Source organism: Lonchura striata, chromosome 7, assembly GCF_046129695.1.
Source record: "Lonchura striata isolate bLonStr1 chromosome 7, bLonStr1.mat, whole genome shotgun sequence".
In the NCBI taxonomy this organism is placed as follows: Eukaryota; Metazoa; Chordata; class Aves; order Passeriformes; family Estrildidae; genus Lonchura; species Lonchura striata.
In genome coordinates, this window is record NC_134609.1 from 16,287,098 (window position 1) to 16,311,362 (window position 24,265).

Below are 24,265 nucleotides of genomic sequence, written 5' to 3' on the forward strand. Positions count from 1 at the left end.
ATTACTGAGCACAGGTATCAGTCTTGTCCTGCCATCCCACTAAAATCGCGTTAGTGGTTAGTCTGTTCAAATCTACTCTTGTAATTCTCTATGAGCAGAACTCCCCAATGTGAAATACAGCTCATTGCTATGAGACCACCTTTCTACGTGCCCTTCTCCATTTTGGAAGAAGATTGCTCATAGTCATTGACAGACATTTTAGCCTGCCTGTGAAATGACATCTTGTTATGTCATTTATGTTATAATTATGTTTATCTTGTATATCTCTTATATAGTGTAATTATACCTTAGTTCACATTCTGTAAAAGGATGAAAATCAAACTGGGAAACACCTTTCTTTGAGATTATAACCAAAATGCCTCATACTGCAATATAGAGCATGGTTGAGTTAAAAAGTAGGGAAATGGAAGGAAGTAGAGAAAGTTTCTGGAATAGTGCAACTGGAGATGAAATACGACCTGCCTTAAAGCACAGGAGCAGGTCTGTGAAGACTCCTGATGCTTTTGCAGGAGTAACAAATTCCCTGTTGAGGGTCTAACCCTGGTGTTGCTCTAGCTGTGCTCCAACACAGAAGATATTTTTCTTTTATGTGCATATTTGTAATGCACCAATCAATGATTAAATGTGCTGTTTACCCAAGGATCTCAACAGCTTCTGTCATGAGGAGAAAGTAAACTCTTAGATTTTCTTGTGGTAGGCTCTATACCAACTTTGCAAATAGGTAGCTATTCCAGCTGACAGTAGATATTTGGCAATTCTTACTCCTCCTGGAGCTGAAGCCAGGCTGAGCAGGTGTTTTACAGCTCTTTCCATCTGCAACTGAAAGAAAACCCCCAGTCCAGTCCAAAGGCAAGACAGTACTCTCTTCTGCTTAATAATTAATATGTCAGGGTGCCTCAGTATTTATAATAGAAATAATGCTCAAGTTGAAAACATCCACCAAATAGCAGAATTCACAATTTAATCTCACTGTTGGTATGAGATACTCTGTAATTATAGCAACACTAAGCTGTACTCAGTAAAACTCAAGAGTGCCTTTTGCTGACCAGTAAACAATTGATAACCTTGCTTGGAGAGCAAGTTAATTAGTAACACAAACAGAATGAAAAATCATAGTGTAAAATAGTATTTAAAATAGTTAGGAGTGATACTTTCTTTTCAAATGGAAGTAGTTTTAGAGTGCCCTAGTACTCTGCTAAAGTAGTCAAATTCTGGATGAAAGGGAGAGAGGAATTTATCACTCACTGGCAAGAAGTCATAAGAAAGCTGCATAATTAATGCTAGACATTTTAAAGCCATAATTTTCAATTTCTGTGTAATCTTTGGAAAACGAAATATGTACCTTGGCAATATTTCTGACAAGGTAGGGAGGGTAGGGAGACTTATGTATATTAGGTCAGAAATCAAGAGCCAGGGATCCTAAAGATCCCTGATATACCAAAAGGTTGTGGCTTGCCCTTCACTGGAAATTTTGTGAGCTTATTTGACAGGCAAATTCTACTAATGAATTGAAAGTTAACCCACAACCTACATGTAGCAGCTGCTGAAAACAAATTAAACAAATATAATTTTGCTTATTTTTAGTTTTAGAAACTATTTCTCAACCACATATTTTACACTTGAGTACAATTTTCATGCCAGTTCACCAAAGATGCATTAGCAGAAGAGGAGTTCCAGATGTGGCTGTTGCTCTAATCACAATTAACTAATAGCTTATAAAAGCCATCATCTTAAGGAAACATCTACATTTTACAAAGCTTGGGATCAAAAAGGAAGCCCCAGGGACCAGTTTAAGGCTTCTCACTCTACTAGACATAAAATCAGCAGAGGAAGTGAAAAAAAGATAATTAAAGAACTGAGTCATGAACCAGGCAAACCATTTTCTCCTGTATGCAAAATCTACCATGAAACAGCAAAATCTGTTTACACTAAAAATTCAGTATCGTGTAAGATATAAAATAAAAATAGTTCAGGTTTTCACAGCCACTTAGTGGATTTAGATCTTTTGGCCTTTACATTGCTACATAAAAAATGAGTAGTGACAACTCTTGTGCTTCAATTATTAGTCTCTTGCTATTTGAAGTCTCTTAGGAGCCAAGAAAACACGTGAGCAGAAACTTTCATCTAAACTTACATTTACATATGTAAGTACTTATATTTAAATATATGGCCCTCTTGGCTGTGAAGAAACCCTTGAAAAGGGAAATCTGTATCCATCATTTAGGCAGACTCAGAACACTTGGTGAGAGAACTGTCAGTACTGAAGTATGTTTTGCATTGGAGGCTTTATGTGCTTTCCTTGCTCTATTAGTAAAGAAAGTTAATCTGCTCTGAGCTCTGTCCTGCCATGTCTAGACCATCACTGGTAGCTACATTTCCACCTTGTAACAATACATTGAATGATTTTATCTTCTGGTGTATTTTTTCTTGAGATTTTAGTGTCAGCATCAGTTGTTCCAGTAAAATCAATGAGTGCTCAAGTACTTTGATGTACAGGAAGGAATTTGTTCTCTTTCTGACCTTTCTTTTCAAATAAAGAACTACTGTCTCTCTCTCGAACTGTTCTTTCATGATTCAGAATTTCTCCCTTTTTTTTCCTTTTTTTTTTTTTTTTTTTTTTTTAAAAACAAATAAAAACTTATAATTGACCCCCCCTAAAACAAAACCCTACAAAAGTCTCCAAAACTTCTAATTATATGATCCAGGTCTCAGCTTTCAGTGAGCTTGATATGATAGTCCGAAGTATAGACAGTTTAGTTTCTTTTCAGTGAAGGGTCTTTTAATCTCTAAAAATACTCTACATTGTGTGACACCCATTGACTATAAACTCTATGAAGCTAAATGCATTGCTCTGATAAAACCAATCTGGCTCATTATCAAAAATACAGTTATAACCAACAGCTGACCTGACAGTCAAGATCAACACTAGTCTGACCAGGAAAGCCTCAGAATATCTATTTATTCACAGGGTTCAGTGCTGTCTAAATTCATGTGGTTATGTGACCTGATTCAGATGGTGTTAAAGCATCTTTAATTCAGATATCCTGGTAATTTGTCCCAGGAAGTGACTAAAAGGAAGAAGTCTAAATAGGCAGGCACAAGAGAATTCTTCTCTAGTTGTTTTCTTGTGGGTTTTTTTTTGTTTGCTTGTTTTTCATGCAATGCTATTTGGAAAGCATCATGGATATATTAAAATTAATCTTTCAAAATTGCTCTCCTACTTTCTATCTAAGAAAGTTGAAGTCAGGAAAGCTGCTAACTTGCAGGTGAATGCTCAGCTCTAAGTATCAGCAGTCCTGACTGCCGGCTGACTACTCTGGCGACTTGCAAGGAAATGGTTCTAACCAGGGCCCTTATCCCAGACTTTGTGCAAGAGGCAACATGGAACAGGTAATGGGGACTATTGATTCTGCTGTCAGTATGAGGAAGTTGAGTGCTTTACCATCAAATGCCAGGAAAACTTGATTGAGAAGCTTACTCATCTGAAAATGAGTCAGGGAACTTCCCGTGGTGGGTACTGATAGCGCATAGTGGGGATTCCTATTGCCAAGAGCTCTCACAGCTTACATTTCGCTATTACATTTATTGTCATTTGCTGACTGAGGGATGGGAGTAAAAGGAGCATTAAGGAGCTGCTTATTTAGAAATAATGAATATATGAGTCATGTCATACAATTGTGTTATGTTCTGCTGATTTCCTTGGTTTAAAACAGTTTATTTCAATGGAAATTACCAAGGGTAAGATACGGGTCGCACCCACCCCAGCAGAAACAAATCAAGGAGAAAATACCCATTGCTGGGGTGGCCTTTGGCCGGCACCGAGGGAGCAGCGCGGTGTTTCCGAGCCGCTGTGCCCGCACACAGCAGCGCTCGCTGTCTGGGTTTGTTCGCTCCGCACCGAGCCGCGGACACCCCGCACCGCCCAAACTTTGAAGTTTTCGGGATGCGATGCGCTTAGGAGCGGACAAAGGGTCTGACCGGGGATGTGCCCTTGCCCGGCCCCGGGCTGGGGCCGCACCTGTCCGGGGAAGGACGGAGGGAGCACATCCACCTCGCGGCTCGGGAAACGCAGCCACGGGAGCACCGAGCGGCAGCGCCTCCTCCCGAGGCGCTACCGCTGACGGGGGCCGTGGCACGGGGCCACCAGATGAGACACCCCCGGCTACATAACCAGCGCCAGCGGGGGCGGCTCCGCCGGTCCTGCGCCCGGCCCGCCGGAGGACAGCGCGGAGCGCCCCGGCCGCGCTCCCGCCGCACCGCCCGGGCAGCGGCTCCGCGCCGGCCCCTCCGCCTCAGCGGGCACGCGCAGCACGCATGCGCGGCCCGCGCCCGCCCGCGCGCCGGGCATGCGCGGGGGCGGCGGCCGGGCAGCGTCTGAGGGCGGGCGGGCGGCGGGTGCCGGCGGAGCCCGCGGGGCACCGGCGGCCCCGAGCCCCGCGGCCCGGCGGGGGCTCCACCGGCGGCCGAGCGGCGCCGGCGGCCCCCGGGGCGACAGCGCCCGAGCCGGGCTGTGCCCCAGTTTGTGTCCAATCAGAGAGTGCAGCGCCTGCACCGGGCGGGCGGCAATGCGTAAACAAGCCCCGGGAACTCCTCCGCCCCCCGCGCTCCCCTCCGCGCCGCTCCCCGCGCCGCCCCGCAGCCGCCCCCGCCCGCTGACAAGTCCGGCGAGGCGCGTTCCCGCCGCTCCGCCGCCCTCCCCTCCCCCGCCCGCCCGCCCAGCCGGCGCCGCCCGCGCTGCCACACGCACCCACTCCCGCACACGCCCGCGGGTGCCCGTGGCCTCTGCAGGGGAAGGTAAGGGGCCCGCCGGGGGCCGCCGGGCAGGCGGCGGCGAGGTGCGGATGCGTGCGGGGGGGATCATGTGTCATAACAAGTTGTTGAACGTGACATTGCTCTTGAACTGCGGCGGCGGCGGACGCCGGGCCGCCGCCGAGTAACTTTCTCCTCCAGTTCGGCGCTGAGGAGGGAGCCGGCGGCGGCCGGGCAGGGCGGCGGGGCCGCCGCCGCGGGGCCGGGAGCGCGGAGCGCGCTCGGAGAGGCGGGTGCCGCTCGCGATGCTTGCGGCTGCCCGGGGAGACGGCGCGCAGCGCGGCGGGGGACGAGCGAGGGCTCCGCGTCTGGCGCCTGCCGCGGGAGCCGCTGCCGCCCCGGCGAGGATTTTTTAGCAAGGCGCCAGGGCGGGCAGTGAGCGAGGAGCGGGTGCCGGTCCGAGCATCTCCTCTCGCGGGTAGTTATCCCCGCTGATGCTCCGTGGCGGTTTGGCTCGCTTCCGGCGTGATTAGCTCGGCTTATTATGTAAGATGTCACCGGAGGAGGAGAGGCACAAGCCCTCGGTGTGGCGGAGGGGGTAACGCACCGGCCCGCCCCGCCTTGCCCGCTCCAGGTACCGGAGCAGAGGGAGCAGCCCCGGCCCGGAGGGGACAGGAGCTCCCCTCCCCTCGCAGTCCGCCGCTGAAATACGGCTGCTCGTTTTACACGTGGGTTGGGTGTGTTCCCCAAACCTTGCCTTTGAGCACAAACGTAACCTGTCCTGGTTCGTCTCCCATGTTTAATTGCTTCTCTTCTCTCTCAAAGAAAAAATAAGCATGCGAGCATAAAAAAGTTTAAGAACTTGATTTTTTGCTTCCTTTATGTGCATATTTGGTAGATTAATACGATCTGGAGACGATTGAATGAATCATCAGTTCCCTGAAATAAAAGCAAGTGAATCATCTCACATACACACGCGCACAACTGTGAGGGAGCATAGTTGGTTCCGTAGATAGTGAAAGGTTGGTGTCAGTTTCTGACACGCAATGGGATGTCAGAAGTATAGGCAATGCTCGGAACCCAGCAGTTTCCTGGGGCTGGTTTGTGAACTGTGAAAATTTTGCACCATTCAATTGCAGTTTTTCTGGCTCAGTGGTTAAATGGTAACCTCTTTCAGTTATCAACTTGTTACCCATTATTTTACCCAAACAGTTAAAAGTGGGGAGTGTAAATGGTAAGATTTAAGTAACTGTGGTATTCAAAGTATATTAATTTAAAATAAAATTTGAACAATAATACCTAAAAGTTGCATCACCCTGTGTCCATATCCTGAAGCCAGAGACAGAGCCCAGATGCTTCTGATCTGGGTTTTGTTTTGCTTAGATTTTTTAAGCAAAAATAGTCTCTGTTGAAGTAAAAAATACATAAATATGTATTTTTAAAAGCTAAGCCAATTGATTTAATAAACATGTTGGAGTTGTACCTAGATAGACTTCTGTTCCTGGTCCTCTTGCTTGTTGATATTTAAAATGGAATAGAGTCTGGATCCTATATATAATTGTTCTTTCAACTCCAACTTGCTTCCAAAGTGGATTTTTTTGTCCTTCACAGCTTTGGGACACATTCTTGTCTTCCTGTACAGAGTCAGAACTATGAATTTTATAAGGTTGATTTTTCTTTTTTTTCTTGGCATATCTGCTGCTGTGAAGAAACAAAGTCACATTTTCTAGCAGGGAGGTAATGCTTCACACGTCCAACCCCCTGGATTTACAGTAGAAACTGTGTGAAGGTCTTTGTGTGTCCTTTTAGCAAACGATTCTGTTTCCTGTGGCATCAGGTATCCCTTATCGCACTGCCTGTGTTTTGTACTTCTCATCATTCTCCACGTGGGAACAGACAGGTTTGCTTTGGGTGTTTGTCAGTGTTGGGGCAAAAGGACATGTTACCATTTTTGTTTGTCCAGAACTATGCACTGGCACCTCACAGTATTAATTAGAGGATTAGAGCAGTAAAGGGTGGGAAAACTGTATTACTTCAGCGTTCATTGCATGGATTTTAACATCTCCTATCAGAAATTCTGAAGTGTTAACCAAGTTAAGACTGCACATGACAGTGAAAGCACTTTAATAGAGAATTTCTTAGATATTCTGGGTAGTCAAGTTAACAAACAGGAAAAATACTGGTTCAGTTGTGCATTTCATTCAACAATCAAATAGCATTCATCCTTATTTATTCAATTTCCTTGAAAAGAAGATAAAAACATCCACTGTGTGTGGCATTCTGTGTGCCCAGACTTCAGCTGAAAGCAGTAAAGGAGATAATACTGGAAGTGGACTTGCCACTCTGCTCTAGCTGGTTTTCCCTGCTCTATGAACACTCTAGGATTTAAAGTGGAAATGAAAAATTCTAGGTTCCACTTCTAAGCCTGCAGAATATGCAGAATAAAGTGAGATAAAATGTATTGGTTCAAAGATGCTCCTCTGCAGCTCCATTTTTGGGACTCATAAGCAAGTTACTGTGGGATGCACAGAAGAACTTAGAGAAAAGTGGAGGGCAGTGCAGGTGAAAGTGCAGGGTCTGAACTTTGTATCTTGATTTTTGCCAAGTTGGGGATACATAGGAATTGTTCTTATCATGACCTACTGATGTGTGTGTGTGTATATATATATATGTATAAATTTACACTACCTTTTTTACAAAAAAGAGATAACAAGTTATAATCTTTCTGTACTTCGAAAGACTGGTGCCAACAGCATCTTCATAGGTTCTTCCAGCTGTCTCAATTACAACATCCCAGGGAGGGGAAAAAAAAAAAAAAACAAACCCAAAAGATTAATTCCTTTTTGCAGTTTTGGCTGTAAAGACCCTTTTTAGACAAGTGCAATAGTCCCAAGCAAATTTTGATTGTTTCCTGTAGAAAGACATACTGCTGGTGTTGAAAAGGGGAATCCTTTCTTCAACTATTGAAAACTTTGCACCAAGTACACCTTAGTTTGGGGTTTTTTGTTCCACAAATCCTCAGTTAAAAAACATTTGTTGCAGTTGGTCTGGGAAAAAGTTTTATTTCTATTATTAGACTAAATATTTGAAAGATTAAGAAACAAAGTTGATTCTGTATCAGTGTTGTAGCTATCTCTTTTGAGTGATGGTGGGTAACCCTTAAACATTTTTTAAAATTAAGCTTATTTTCCTGATTATTGTGGTTTTATCTTTAAGCTTTTCTAGTAGATGTAGTGGTGTGAAAAGTAACAGCTTGACAGGCTTTGAGACTGAAGCCTGTAATGAGTAGAGCAGGTGTAGCACTGGCAGCCAGTTCCGTCAGGCTGTGACAAGACAGTGTCTGTCTCAATGTGTGTCCATGGGAAAATCAAGTGTTGCTGTCCTTATCTGGATTATTGCTTATAAAACAAAAATTGTTAACTATCAAGTGTGGGCTACTTCTGGAATGAAAGAGATGTATTGTTACTTGAGCACTATGGTCTCAATAGCTGTCACTATTAGTTCTTACTTGTGAAACAAGTAATTTTGACTGGTTACCTAAAGCTGAAACAATTTATTCAATTATTAATAGTGAAATTCATGCATATGTCAGTAGCTTTCCTAACATGTAACCAAACTCTTTGTTTACTCCTGTGCATTGGTCATTTATCTCCTGTAATGGAATAATTTTGTTTGCCATTGGTTTATGTATGTTTTGACATTTGAAAGGAATTAAGAAAGTAGCCTGCTGATTTGCCATAATACTCCTATTTTCATGAAACATCTGACCAGGAAAAGACAAGAAAAGTTACTTTCTCAGAAGAGGTCAAAGATGAGAATAAGAGTTATTGGGAGGATCTTCACTTCCTTGAGATGCAGTCATGTCAATGACTGGTGCATCACAGAGAGCTTCAAGTTGCTGTGGTCTGTAATGGTTCAAGAACTGCCTTCCCACACTGAGTCTTCACTGGCAGTTGAGTTGGTGCTCATTGTTTTAAAGAGGACACACATGGAGATGGAGCAATGAATGCTGAAGAACAGGTATCCACACTGCAAACAGGGGATGCCTTTGGTGGCTCCTTTGCTCAGCTTTGCTATAGATTCTTACACAAGGAGGAAAACCACTTTGTGTTCCATGGTAATTCTTATCAGAAAGAACCCTTCCCACATACAACACACCAGTGGACAGGTAGCAAAGAATAGTGGTGAGACCTAAATGGTGAACAGTGATATTTTCCTGATTCATGGCTGTGATTCTCATTACATGTATGGTATTGATGGCAGTGTTACATGATTACTTTCTGTCAGCTGAACCTGCAAGCACAATCTGATACCAGCAGGGAGAGTCCTAGTTCATAATTGCTGTAAAATCGCACACATCCAGTTTGTTATTCCCATCTTTCAAACTCCACCCTACACACTTGTTTTGCTCACCTGTTATTGCAGCTTAGTTTTTGAAATTCTAGCTCTTGTAATTCAGTCTGACTTTTTGCATTGTGTTACATCTGTTAAAGTCTGTGTATAAACAAAGCACCTTAAAGTAAGGGAATCCAAATTTTAAGTATTCTAGAGATAGATTTCAGTGCTGGTTACTAGTAATCAGATCAGACAGAGAGAGAAAATCTCTATGCCACAAAAAAAAAAATAGTAGATCTTGAGATAAAAGTCTTGAGTGATTCTTAGAGACGTGCCACCACTGATTAAAGCAGACGTAATTATATTTATTTCCTTCCTTAAGAAGAATGGAATATGTAAGAAGCCAGACTCTTGATTAATTTCATAATGAAAACACAGTTCTTCTTTCATATGAAAGATATCTCTTAAATAGTGAGTGAAGTTAAAGATGTTTCTTTCTTCCATGGTTTTATAAAATTGTTGTTTACTTTTTTGAAGAATCATCAGTACTAGTGGCAGAGACAAAAGATCCTTTATATTATATAAATGATATTTTGAGTGAGTATTCTTGGTTGATTCTGGCTGTAGAATTTCCTTGCACACAAAGTGATTTTGAAGAGCTGCTTAATCAAACCAATATTTTTCAGCTTTCCATCTTAACTCTTTTGCTATATCATAGATAAAATAAATGTTTATGCTTTCATCCCAAATATATATTTACCAAAAGTACACGTGTTTTTTTGTGTGTGTGTGTGTGGATAGTGATCAGAGAATGCAAATAGATTTACTTGAAATTATGTACTGAGTGACAGTTGGTGCCTTACACAGGCTAGTACTTAAAATCTACTATTGATGTGTAACTCCTGTGTAGTTATTGCTGAAAATTTAAAATGTAAATTTACACGGGATTTGTCTCCAATTCAAAATTATCATTAATTGTAGAGAAGCTCTTTCAGTTTATTTATTATGAAGCTGGGTGAAACCAGTGAGACTTGTAACAGAGGAGCTTTACTTTAATATCTGGCTTCTCCAGGTGTAGTAGCTCTTGGTATATGCACTAGTACAATAGGGAAAACCACGCAAACTGTTGGGCATACAAGCCCTTCTTCAGGTTTTGAACAATAGCAGCAAACAATGAACTAGGGCTGCAGTTCCAGAAGACATCTACAGCTGCTGCTTAGAACAAAGGAAGTACTGCTGCTATGGCTTATGCTCTCTGAGCTCTGGCAGTCATTAAACCCCCAAATAAATTAGGTTTAACCAAATCACCAAGAAACTAGGGAAAAGTTTTCTGCTGCTCTAGGATGTTAAATGGACTTAGAGATGATTGACAAGCTCCAGAGTGGTGCTTCCCTTCTTTTTGATGCAGTTGGTTGGTTAGATCAGCTCTGCTGTTCATCTAACCATAGATTTAGGCCAAATTTGGAACAGTTGCTGTAAGTTTATTTCAGTTATGGCAATGAAATAGCTCATCTGATGAAAAGTGTGGTTGCCACTCTCACCTATAAAAAAGTTATATTAGTATGGTTTTGAAATTCTGAGGTAGTGCTCTATCCTGGGCAGAAAGAAAACAGTTCCCACCAGAACACTGGAGGCCTTAGCTGGAGTGTCACCACAGACTAGAGACAGTATCTCCAGTTAAGTCTTTTATTTTTGCTATGCAGAAGATCTGTGAACCTTCATTTCCACATTTGACTTGGTGATCAGGACTAAGAAGTGGGGGATTTATTCTGGAACTGAAAGTTGCTAATACATGTGTAACATTGACAAAATAGCATAAATAGAACAGCATACATGAAGAAAACAATTCTCTAGTATTTACTGAAGGTAATCTCATATCTTCCTTTCTTGGATGCTTGCTAGGTTGCTGCACTAACAGTGTGTTTGGGTCACATGGACAAGAGTTGCTGGAGCAAGTTTGGTGTTTTGTGGTTCTGGACTATGAGATACAAACTCTACATCTGACTTCTTTCTTGGCAGAAGAGAACCCCTCTCCACTCCTCCCATCTTGCTGTCTTACACCTAGATTTCTCAAGCATATCTGATAAATAAAGAACATTTGCAACCATCTGCCAGACATTGGACTTCTGGATTTACAGATTCCATCTTTTGGAGTGGGTGGGTAATATGAGAGAGCCCTGACAGCTAATTTGCTGACTGAAATTTCTTACAAGGGATGATAGCTACTTACCATGTAATTTTTGCTAGATGTTTTCAATGGAAGTGTCTTGAGTCTCATGATTCAAATGGGGAATCCATAAAAATACAAATAGTTTGAAACATTAGCTTTAGCTGATGGAAACTGCTGTAACTTCAGCTTCAGTTTATCCACTTGACCTTATGCCAGTACTGAATATGCCTGTGGACAGTAACCACAAGTACTCCTTGTACTTACTTTAGTTAAGTTACCATAGACCTTGCCTCGCATTGCTTATAAAATTGACAGTTATTAAATCATTCAAAGAACAAGATTAGGGAGAAGTTGTCATTTTGCTGAGTGTAAAAATGTTTTTAGTAACATTTTTATTAAGCCAGGACCTCAAATTTGATTTAATTATTGCCCTTGTATTCTACATGTATTTTTTCCTGTTCTTGTGAAAACAGACGTATCTGAGTATAAGCCTTTGAAAAAAATAATCTATGTTTATATATGGTCTTAGGTGAGGTTGGTGAGAGTTTGCCCATGACATTTTCCAAAGACAGTATCTACAGCCAAGTTGCTGAGTAGAACTTTCTTTGTTCCTCCTTGAACAGCAGAGAGAACAAGCAAAGAACCTCTCTTCACTTCAGTGCTTTCTGGCTTGGTATTGATTCTGTTTATTCACAAAGGTGAAGTCTGTTTGACAGGTGCAAAGTCAAACTGCTGACAGCTTTAGACTGGATGGAGCCATAGTAACTCAGCAGGAGAATTCCTGAATTTTGGGAATGGTTAAATATAAAAATTAAACTGTTCTAATACAGCTAAAGGGGCAAAATGTTACGATGTTTCTTATTTTAGGTTGTTAGTGTGACCATAATTTATCCATTGTAAATTATCCATTATCCGTTATCACTTCTGTTCTTAAAAGGCTTTCTCCTCAGCACCCCCTTATCACCTGCAGGCAAGTGTAGAATGGGCACAAGAGGAATGTTGCAGGAAGACAAAGGATAGTCAGCTTAGTGAAGTTGAATACTGCCTTGGAGGACTAATATCTGCCTGTCTTGGATATTAAATTACTATTTTTTGCTGGGTAGGTAATATAGGTTAGGAGTTCACAGATGACCTTTCATTTTTAACAGTTGTGAGACACATGCAGCCAAATGTGCCCTTGTTTTGACATCATCAGTACAATCAAAATTGTGTGAAGCAGAGCTGTTTACTGAGTCCTGAAAAGTTGAACCTTTGAACATCAGGTGTATGCAAAAAAGAGTACTTGAAACAGTTTGGACCTAGACTTTTATGTCTCCCTTTTCTGTATCTATAAATTATGGCTTACGGTGTTGTCTTGTTGAATAGGGGTGTGGAGAAGATTCTTTTATTACTATTTGGGAAGCTCTGAAATACTGGAAGAATGAGTGGGTATAGCTGTGTGTGATATCAAACACCTGGGAGTAAAATACTAAAAAAGGCATAACCTTCCTTTATTTTAATTTGTTTGGTAGTAAATATTGTATTAAAACCAATGCTGCCATTCACATATGTGCAAAGACACAGATTTTTTTCTCTGCAATTCTTTTGAAGTCTGTAATTTTTACTGAAGTTACAATGATCTCAGCAGGCCCATTTAGGGATGGAATTCTGTTGAGTTTGGCTTCATGGATATGTAAAAGAGATTGGTTTTGTCTAAAGGTTGAGTACTTAAAGGAATATAATGAACAAATTGGGTTCAGGAAGAGACATTAGTCATACAGGTAGATTTTTCCATAACGTGCTTGGGTGTGCTGCTTGGAAGTACAAAGGTGCTATTTTATTTCTTAAAGAAATTATGCATTGAGGTGCATCTGTGTAATTTTTAAGCAGATGTAAGCTCCTGCTGCCCGGAGATACCTGCTTATGTTTAGTGTAATATAAAGACAGAGTATATTAGCTGTGGCTCAGTGCCATGGTAACACCATTAGGTGTTACCCTGAGCAGAACCCTGACTAGAATATGATTTTTAGTCAGCTTCCAACACAGAGACATCTTGCTGCAAGTAGAAGCTAGTAGAATCATCTTGCAATTTTTCTTGTCTTTAAAGCAAACAAGATTCATTACAAGTACTTTATTAAGAAAGCGTTCTTTAGGAAGCTGTTGTAGTGATCCTGTGGATGAGTTCTGAATATAGAATTTGTGTGAAGAAAGGTAGAGTTTAGGGAAGAACTAGTGCAAGTTTAGGACAATAGAAAGAAGCCCACAATACTTGAACCTGGACAATACAGAACCTTCTCTTATTCATCACTGAGTAGGATGTTATTGATTGTGCTTATTGGAGTAGGTGAAATTTGTATTGTTCACAGCAGTAAACCCTCATATTCCTAGAAAGTGGCAATTGACAGTTAGGTATTGATTCCTGTACTTTCCTATCAGTAAGAAAAGCATAAAGATTGCTGAGCATCCTGTAACAAGTGAAGCCTCAGAAGTTGAACTCTTTGTAGCTTAGAATAGATCTGACAGCTCAGCGTGCTATTGCTGTAAGAGTGACAGAACATTGGCATTAATGATTATGACCATTTTTTCAGATACTAGACAATGGTGTTGCATGAAGTGTTACATTGCATCTCACAGGCTAATTGAACTGCTAAACTGTAGTCACTTCTTTCTGACCACCTTTTTCCTAAGTATTTTGTGGGCTGCAAAGGTTTTAAATAGTGACTAAAAAACTGATGCACTGTTGTTGCTCATTTTATCATATTACTGGGAGCAACATTCCCTTGGAAGTCACTGGCTCTGGAGGCCTCAGTCTCTGGACCTATACCAAATACAAGAAAAGCAGTGATTCCATTTAAGTTAAACAGGGCATGGAAATCCAACTGCTGACTGTGCAGTTGCTGCTCTTGTACTCTGTACCAAAATTAATCAGTGTAATATGACCAGGAACTCCAGAACTTTTTTGAGTGGTCCTAACATAGGAAAAAACCTTTGAAAAAAAAAATCTCTTTTACAACTTGTGCTTTTATTTGTTTGGAACATGCGTAAATGCAGGAGGAGATGTTTAGGCTCTATTCCTTCTCTAGAGGAAAGGCAGCAGATCAGATCTTTGCCGTACCTTCATAGTTAGGATGTCCCTGCAGGAGTGAACTGCATTGTAATTACCTGCACCAGACATTACTGGATTTTTTAAGAGTCTTCTTCAGAGTTATGCCTGTAAGCAAGTAGGTGTTAAATATTTTCATTTTGGGGGTGGGAAGGGAGGCGGGGGCTGGAGTTGATGTCTATATAAGCATTCGCTTACAGTCATTTGTTTTTTGGGTCTCATGCTTGTGTTTTTCTCTGCAACACTTCTGAGTTAGCAAGGCTTCCTATGCAGAGGTGTGTTTTTTCATTGTCTTTTTTTTTTTTTTTTCTTTGCATGTTCCTTCTTGTTTCACAAACACAAGAAACTGATCAAAATCCAAGTAGAAGATAAATTTTGGAATAAGAAGAAACCTGTGTATGCTGGAAAGAAATCGTAGAAGGATTGTTGAGAAGAATCTAGAGTTCAAGTTCTGGTATGAAATTCTAAATATTTTCCTTGGAATTCAGGTCACTGTCTGCTCTGCAAGACAAACCTCCCTTAGCATAGATTGTAGCATATAAAATAGTTCCATTGAGCCAGGCAAAGATTACTTTTTACAAGAATAACTATGTTTAAATGGGTTATGACTAGCATAGGTCCTACTCTGTTGTACATGGTATCCACTAAGATATGTTTCATCCTTTAACCAAATGAAGTATCTTATATGTAAGAAATTTTTTTTTTTATATGGAAACTAGCCTAAAAGTCAGGTCAACTTTCTGGTACTAGATTTTTTGCCACTATTAAAATTTTTTTGAGTATTATTTTTTCTCTTCCTTAAGATGTAGGAAGGAAAACTGTTTGTAAATACTACTTGAGATGCATTCTTCAATCTCCACAATATAAAATCAAAAGACAGTTCATTTTTTAAATATTGAAAATGTTGAAATATTCCACATATTTAAATAATGCTGTATCATTATTCACCTAGAAAATACCTTGGTCTATTTCTGACTCTATTTTCACTGAAGGCACTAGCAAGCATTCCTGCTAATTTAAGGGCTCACAATTTGAATCCTTTATAATTATTGCAGAAGTTCTAAATTTAAATCTTCTCATTTGCACAAAGTAAGGAAAAGGGTCTTTTATTTAAAATCAGATGCTTAAAACCTAATAAATTTTGTTTAAATTTATAAAACTGTAACTGCTCTTTTTTCACTTCCGTAGCACCAAAATTACATATTTTTTTACTTCTAATTATCTCCAGAATTGTGCTATGTAAAGACTTGTCAGGCCAAAAGTTTACTGAATGGAATCAGTCACCTAATCCCAGTGAAATGGCTTGGTCTTTTTTAATCCTATATAGATGATCTTTCTGGTACAATTTCAAAACCTTTGTCTTTGAAATTGCAAGACAGAAGACTGGAAGGTCTCTATGTATTTTTCCAGGTCTATATCCTAGGTGCTCTTTCATAAAAACACCTGTTCAGTATCCATTGCATTGCAATTCAAGCCATGATTTCACTGTTTCTAAGTGCCGTCTTCAGGTGTAAAGTGCTGTTGTCAGAAGTTTGTTAGTTCTTTGTTCAGGGCAGTCAGAAGAAAGAACAGGGAGCAGGGAGAGGAGAAACTCATGAAAAAATTAGTTCAACAAGATGACACAAACCGTTGAGTAATGACCAGTGCTTTGGTAAAAATGAAATGGAGACATAATGTGTCACTTCTCTTACAGTAATATAATGATTTCTCTATAATAGACATTTGATTCAAATGTTAGAGTCAGCTTAATTATGAATCAAAAAAGCATCATAAAGGAGGTGGAAGCAGAACAATGTAAATGGGGAAGGCTAAGCATTCATGTCCTACCAACTCCTTCCACACTTAAAACTGCAGAAATAAATCTGCAGTGTTCAGTTATTCATGAGGGAAACAGCAGAAAATATCACATGGGAATAATTCTAAAACTGATATATTCCATATAAATGTAATTAAGCTTCCTGACATTAGACAAGTTCAAATAGAAGTCTTGTACACTTCCATGTGCATATTCCAGAGCTAAGATCTAAGGTAATAAAATAGAAGAATGGGATAGATAGCAAAAGAGAAATCACTATGTAGAAACTATTTGTAGGTTCTGTTTACAGAGTGCCTCATTCTTCCCTCACAAAGCACAGACTTCTAAAGGAGTTTTGAAGGGTCATGGTATAATCAGCTGCCAGTGTCAAGGGGACACAAAAGAATGAAGATAGTCTTAGATGAATGGACAAGCAGTTGTTGAATTACATTGATTCAGTGGTTTTTAATGCTGTGATCATCACTCATTCTGAACTTGATTCTGGCAATTGCACATCAAAAAGGATGCAAAAATCCTGAAAATTGTATGGAGAAAACCTAGAAGAATTATAGAGTTCTTGGCACACATCCTTTATTATGGGTGGCTGGAGGCACAACTTAGTAAAAGTAAAGCTAAGGTGGCACTTCCAGACAGTAATCAAGATATTGATTATTGATATTATCTTTCATGAACTAAATGGAAACATTTAGTAAGTCATATTCAAAACCAGACTATTCAGTCTAGTTGATTAAAATAAAATCAAATTACTGTATCATAGCAAATGTAGTAATAAAAATCAGACTAATTCAGACTATTCTTAAGTATTTCCAATTTTTTTTAACATTTGAAACTAGTAATGATTTTTGTAGATCACTCTTTACAATAGAACATTAAGAAGGATGCTTTAATCAAAATAATCTGTTAAATTTCAGGAGAAAATTAGCATTTTTTGTGCAACTTAGATTAGATGATTGGCTTTTTTTTACTTGATATGTATTACAGTAAAGGTTCTGCAGTCAGTCTTTGCTTTAACTTTTGGAAGTTTAATTGCACACAGTCCTGCCAGAGAGTTCTTTGTGCGATTACCTGAAATTGTCCAGTATTCAGATTGCTATTTCAGAAAAAGCAGAACAGAGGGATATCTATAACAAAAAGACAGCAGAATGGCATTAATCAGGTGAGGCATTTTCAAAGTACAACACATCTAGTATGGTTTGTCAGCACTTTAGAAAGGCATGATAGGGTCTCTTGTAAAATACCTGACTATTTAAGTTTTAAGTGGCCTTTTATCTTCTTTTTTGGGGAGTAGTATTCAAAAAGTATGTGGAAAGTAAAGCAACAGCTAATCTGCAAAAGATAGCCCTGGGATACAAGGGAGAGCTGTGTACTGTATTTGCATAACATACTGGTCTCAAAGTAGGTTAGACATCTGCTTAGCCATTAAGTTTTCTGTAAAAATACTGTTCCCTGTTTGTTCTGTATTAAACCCTTCTCCATTTATATTTTTATGCTATTTAAAAATAAACCTAGAAAAGATGTGTTGTTTTAACCATTAATAAAAACAAACCAGCGTAGGTGCAGAATGGTCCAAGATCAGTGTTCCAGAATTCTTTCATAAGGAAGAAAATCAGACTCGATTGAATGGCTCATATTTATTTTTAAAATAAGGTTAGAGAAAATAAATATTGTGTGGAATTGTATACCCAGCTTCCCTAAAGTAACACAGGGGTGTATGTTGTGTAAATAAAACTAGAATATGTTTAGGAACCATAAGAAATCAGGATTCCCATCTTTAAGGCTTCTTCTCTTCATTGTGGCAATTTTTTTCAGACCACTAAGAAAAAATAAATATTTTGTTACAATCAATAAATATCCCTGTTAATAACCACATTTTTTAAGCCATCTTTGTAAAACAGTTCAGTGGTATGATAGACCTTTACTTCAGATGTACAGTAACCTTTTCACCCTTTTAGGATATTCTCAGTTTGCTCCAAGAAGTAGATTAAACTAGTTCTTCCCTATTCATAATATTTTTCATATGTGACAGTAATGCAGTGTTTATTTTAAGAGTCAAAAGCCACAGGTTCAAATCTCCTTAAAGTCAATAGGGAAAATTGCTTGCAATGACTTCTAACTTAGACCCTACATTTGATTTCTATGTCACCCATAAAATTTATGTATGAAAATTTAATGCTAAGTGTTTTTTATTTTTGATGTAATACAGCATTTTAGTGCTTAGTGAGAGAACATTAAGAATATTCAGTAATACAAATGGTACCGTTCTATGAATTGCACTAAAAGCAACAAGTATTTAGCGAGATAACCCAAAAATGCTATAATTTATATCTATATATTCCCAGTCTTAAAAATAGGTAATAGCTTGATATAAATATCTGTCTGAGATTATGCCATAAATCTGTATGGCTTCTTATAAAGTATTTATTACCATAGAAATGAAACATCTTCCTGCAGCATAGTAAACAATGTTCCTAAAATCTTTCACATTCTTTTCACACCTCCTCTGCCCTGGGTGAGAAGCATGCAAAGGTCATGGCTATGTTTTGGTAGAGTTTTTGTGTTTAGTTTGGGGCAAATCCGTTGAAAGCATTTATGTTGACAACTCATAATCAATGTATAGTGTTACACAAAATTATTCTGATTATGCTAATTGACCTATAGGCAGTCTAGAAACTGAGCTGGATGATGCCTGGGTAAGTACTTAATCTGGCACTCAGCCCACTCCTGCATTTTTTCCATCCCTCAGAGATGTTGGTCATGTCATACCATGCACATCTGCATCTGGCCATGGAGAATGGGACAGCCTATATCTGCTTGTAACACAAATACAGGCTCAGTCACAAGTGTGCATAAACACTCAGTACCTACTCATACATCACCGGGCAGCAAAACAGAAAGGTGGGAATCACTGATTTTGTTTATTATGTTATTTTTGTGGATTAAGCCCAGTGGACAGCTAAGCACCACGGATTGCTCACTCACTCACTCCAAGCCCCTGTGAGATGAGGGAGGAGAAGAAGTAAGAAAATTAGGGGGTTGAGGTAAAAAAAAAATGTTTAAAAGGTTGTAAAGTGAAGGACAGATGAAAGATGAGAGGAAGGAAAGAAAACAAGTGGGGCAAAGACAGTTATTGTCCACATCCTGCAGAAAGACTGATGAGCAGCCAGTTCCAAGGAAATGGCAGCTAACAGCCCTAAGCCCCCCTCTTATCATGAGTGAATGTGGTGTTACGTGGCATCTCCTTCATTCATTCAGAGCTTCTGCCTGGTTGCATCCTCTCCCAATGTATTGCACCCCCACAGTCTTCACTGTGGTAGGAGTGAAGAAAGAGAGAAAGCCTGGGTGCTGGCCAAGCACTGCTCAGTAGTAGGTAGAACCTTAGTGTGCTGTCAGTACTGTTTTGGGCAAGTAACTAACAGACCATGTGAGCTGCTGGGAAGAAAGTTAATTGTGTCCTAGCCAGGCCCAGTATACAGTTATTTAGCAGGACTTAGGAAGCATTTGAGACTTAAGCTATAAAAAGCCATAGAGAACATTTGAATAACAAAACATTTTTTAGGAAGGAGGAACACAGTATTTTATAGATAACCTTAGTGCTTTTGAAGACATTTCATAGGTCACATGGGAGATGAATTTTTCTAACTCAGACTGAGAAGGAAATCCACACATAAAAGATATTCAAGGTATGTATTTGTGTGTCCCATTGAAGTTGCTCAAGAGTTGAAAAATAAGAATTTATGTTTGTCTTGGACAAAAGTTTGTATTTAGGTCAGTAGGTACTCTGTTTCATTCCTTTCACTGCAGAAAACAGACTACTTATACAGTTGTGTGCATTACAGAATCCTTAACCTTCTCTAAGTAGAGTATCAATTTTCTTGTGTAGGAGCCTTTTGGATGTTTTGACTAAATGTCTTACATTTGTGCCTACTCCTGTTTATCACAATGCATTCTTTTTTTAGAGAAATGACATCTGAAAGATCATATTTGGCATTAGTCTGGTGGAACTGAATTTTTTGCTGGAATCTACTGAGTTTTGCAGGTTTACTCTCAATGCTGTTTTGGGAATAGAGAGAAAAAAAGGTTACTGTTATTTTTGTTGACACAGAGTCCGTAAGGATGTAAGCAGTCTAGCATTCATCATGTGAGTAGTTTTCTTTATGTAGCAATGTTTGAATATGGTGTGAAAACTTTACTCTTTTCTCATGTCTGCTCACATGCTAGTGAAGTGAGTCCCTGACTCCACTGTGAAGTGGACAGTTTGCTTGAGAGCTTATGAAGTATTGGAAGTACCTTAGACAGAATAGAAGATAGTTACAGTGTCTAACCATCCTGGATTTGGGAGGTGTGAGGAAGGGACTAGAAAAAGAGCACAAATTTGGCAGTCTCTAATGAGCAGTTTCTGCTTGTGCAGTGATCACAACCTAAGCAACCATAACAAAACACCCTTGGGACTATAATGGCCTTTTTGTGGCTTTAGGACTGAGAAGTGCAGCAGAGCAGTAGGCCAGAGGACCTGTTTGATTCTGAATGGTCCACAGGCTTCCAGCACACTTGTATTAGATAATGCACTGGAATTTTATTACATAAGAATTACAGGAGTTAGAAGGAGTGACACTGTTCTCCCAGTTATCACTACACTGTGGACATTGGTAATATCCTTTATTTGATGTCTTTACCCCTGGTTATTGGGAGATTGTGGTACTTGTGCATGTGTGGAATGGAAGTAGTTTACAAGCACATTTCTAACCACGCTGCAAGCAGTACAATGATGGAGATAGTATATTTAAACCTCACTGCAGAGTGAATCTGTAACAGCATTCTTCTATTTCCAACCAAAAATACTTTCAGTTAATTACAAACATAAAATGATACAGTACTTCTGTTTCAATGATTGTTAATATTAACTGCTGCTTTGTAAATTAGTGTAACTGTGCATTTTTATTTCCTTTCAGTAAATCGTATAGCTGTGAAACACTATATCAGCTCTAGATATGTATTAACAAACAATCTCTTCATCACAACAGAGGTAAAAGTACTTTTAAATACATCATAGAGACATAAAAATAACTTGTTTCAGGAAGTCATGATGGTATTGTGTGGGATTAGGCTGTGTAAACAGCAATATTCATGTTCATTAGATGTTTGTTAATATGAAAAAGATGAATTGATGGGTCTGAATCTTTGTCATCTTAAGTGATCATTTGCTCTTGCTTAAAACCAAATTCAAAATTGCAATTAAAACAAAAAGTTCTGATTCAGTTGCAAGTGTATAAAATTTTGTATCTATAAATACACAGATACACACTATATAAGGCATGAAGTTCTAAAGAATCCAGCTTTTTATCTTCAAATATTGCATCTTGCAAAATGTTTTACTTGCCTCCATATGCTGAAAATTTGAGACTTAACTCTTAATTTTTTACCATTCCTGTTCTAAAACTCTCTGCCAATATCTTGAGTATTTTCAGGATCTGGTATCAATAGCAGTATGAGGCAAAATGTTGGCTAAATGTTCAGTATGGCTATTTTTTAAAATAAAATATCTCACCTCAGAGATTAGCTGTCTGGTTTAAATGCATGTCAAATTAACATTCAGATGAAGACTAATGTGATTAACACATTGTATTGGAATTTGAGAGTTGGAGGTTTAGTTTCTAGGCAGTCATGTCTTCCTGTGTTGCTGACATCAGAAATGTATTAGGAAACAGCTAGAAATATTTTAGTCTTTATGTAAAACAGGCTCAGTAATGCATCCTTTTCTTAACACAGTTTATACACGAGAGCAGATGGACTCTCAAAAGGGTATGTTTCCACTGCAGCTGAAGGTATTAGCTGAATGGATATATTTGCCCTAAATGTAATCTAGCCAGTTTTGATAAATACCAATAAAATACTTTCAGGTGTTTCAGTAAATGGGACCCAACTTGCCCTGGACCTTGTGTGACTAGATTATGCTGATATATCTGTTATTAATGAGGTTAGCTAGTTCAAAGAATGGATCTGCTTTTTCCTTTGAGAAAACAAATTGTTTTCTTTTTTACAGCTTTTGTCTTACTCCTTTACTAAATACCACAGTCAACCTTTAGATTTTCTTCTGATTTATTTTCTTCTAGAGGCAACATCCTGTCTTCCCTTGGCCCTCTCTGCCCCAAAATACACAGGCTCTATCTTTATGCACACAAGACCAAAAAGCACATCTCTGTGACTGTTTTGCTCAACTAAGCTTTTTTACTGGGGCATACTAGCTGACAGTTGCTCCAGAATTCCCAAGGTGTATGATTTCTTTGGTGCTTTCAGAAAAGCAAAAAAACAGACTTAATTAAAGCTTGAGTCCATAGAGTGTTGCCCATATTTCCCTAGAGCTGGATTGTGATAATACATAGCCTGGACCCTAAATTTGGCTACCCCCATTCTCATCCTGAACCACACCTAACAGAGAGCCTGTTTCCAGCCTGAATTACCCACTTCTGGAATGGCAGTCTCCTATAGGACAGCTGGGTTACAGGCGTTCTGAAGTCAAGTAGTGAACTGAATATAAAACTTAGTTGATGGAGTAGAGTTCTGTACTGTGAAAGGACATCTTCTGCAATTTGAGGTGGTTGAGTTTTCCTCTTTGAGAAGAATTTAGACTCCTGATACATAAATAATATGGAATAACATCTCTACCCTAAAGCTATATTATTTTGAAAAGACAATTATTTCTCAGGAAGCTAAATTTGTTCATCAGATTTTGAGTTAAAACTTAGTGCCTCTAAGAACTAGAGCAACTCACAGAATCAGGAGAATGCAGAAAGGAGATGAGATATAGAAAAATTTGAATAAAGTGAAAAATGAGGGAAGTTGGGCCCTCAAAGCAGCCATTAACCCAGTTTAACAAGAGTGTGTATTTTGCTGTTATGCACTATTCCAGGAAGCTTACTATAAGTGTAGCTTTGTCCTTAAATTAGTAAACAGTACTTTTTTCATAATTTAAATTTTTAGACATGTCACGGAGCAAATGGGAATGGACACAAAGCTGCTTTGCAGTCTTATACCAATCTGTACTGATCTTCAGGAGAACCCAGGGCTTTTGTTTAGCTGACATTATGATGCTCAGCGTAGTGGATCCCAACTGGTAATGTAGGCAAGGAGGTGATGCTAGGGTGTATCCCTAGTAACCATTGGTCTCAGGAGAGACCAATGTCATGGTGTGAGACCAGACCCCAGCACTCACCATGGCATTCATCTCTGAAACAGGTCAGACTCTGCTGAGGTGAGCTGAATATTTAACACCTTAAATATTTTCTGTTTGCAGGTAGCCTAACACTGCATGAAGTGAACATATTCCTGACCTATTGAATAATTCTGATTAGTGTTTCACAGAATCCCTGAATCGCTGAGGTTGGAAAGGATCTCTGGAGCTCATTTATTCCATGTCCCCCACTGAAAGTGGGATCAATGGAGGAGATTGCTCATGACCTTATCCAGATTGGCTTTGAAAGTTTTCAGTGATGGAGGCTCCACTTACCTTTACTATTTCCCACAGTTACAAGTTTATTGTTCTTTGGCCACTAAGTTCCATATAAATTGGCTCTTGTGTACATCAGTGACAGTGGTTTGGAGAATAACACCATTGAGAGGTCATGTTCATAGCAAAGATGTTTGCTCGAACAAACAGTAAAATTAGCTTTTTCACTGAGTAAAAATTGTATGTAAAGATTTGGACAGGTGTTTCTAAAATCTAGACAAACTATGGAGTTACTTCTTCCTTTAAAAAAGTGACTGGATGCAATCTATCTTCAACAAACTCCATTTCTCTTTGTTATGGTATGGCCATCTTTGTTAGGTGGTTTTGTTAGCACCACATTAATTGTACCAAAAGCATTAGTTTTCAGGAGTATTTTTGAGTCTCTCTACTAAAATTCATTAGCTTTTCCTTATTGACTGAGGGACATTAACATAAAATAGGATTATAAGAAAGCAGTTTCAGTACCTCATCTTAACAGTTTTCAACTGTTCTTGAATTTTTTGTACTATTCATTGATATATAAAGAAAAAGGCAGGGTAAAGGTATTGCTTCACTGGTACAAATGTTAAGAAAAACAATGCAATGAAGAAAATTGTACAATAGATTTAA

At 39.3% G+C, this 24,265-nt stretch overlaps 1 protein-coding gene across 6 annotated transcripts in view; it reads left to right on the forward strand.

Moving 5' to 3' along the window:
- The first annotated feature begins 4,704 nt into the window (after positions 1–4,704).
- Positions 4,705–24,265, forward strand: part of PCGF5 (polycomb group ring finger 5) — a 55,637-nt gene continuing 36,076 nt past the window's right edge. For 2 of the 6 annotated variants that reach the window (XM_021539472.2, XM_021539512.2), the window contains exons 1-2: positions 4,705–4,794; positions 14,680–14,790. The gene's annotated coding sequence lies outside the window, so the exon portion shown is untranslated. Of the gene's footprint in view, positions 4,795–13,389; positions 14,791–18,986; positions 19,048–19,765; positions 19,833–24,265 lie in introns of those variants that run through there. The other 4 variants (XM_021539480.2, XM_021539494.3, XM_021539503.3 and 1 more) reach the window with 4 other exon arrangements.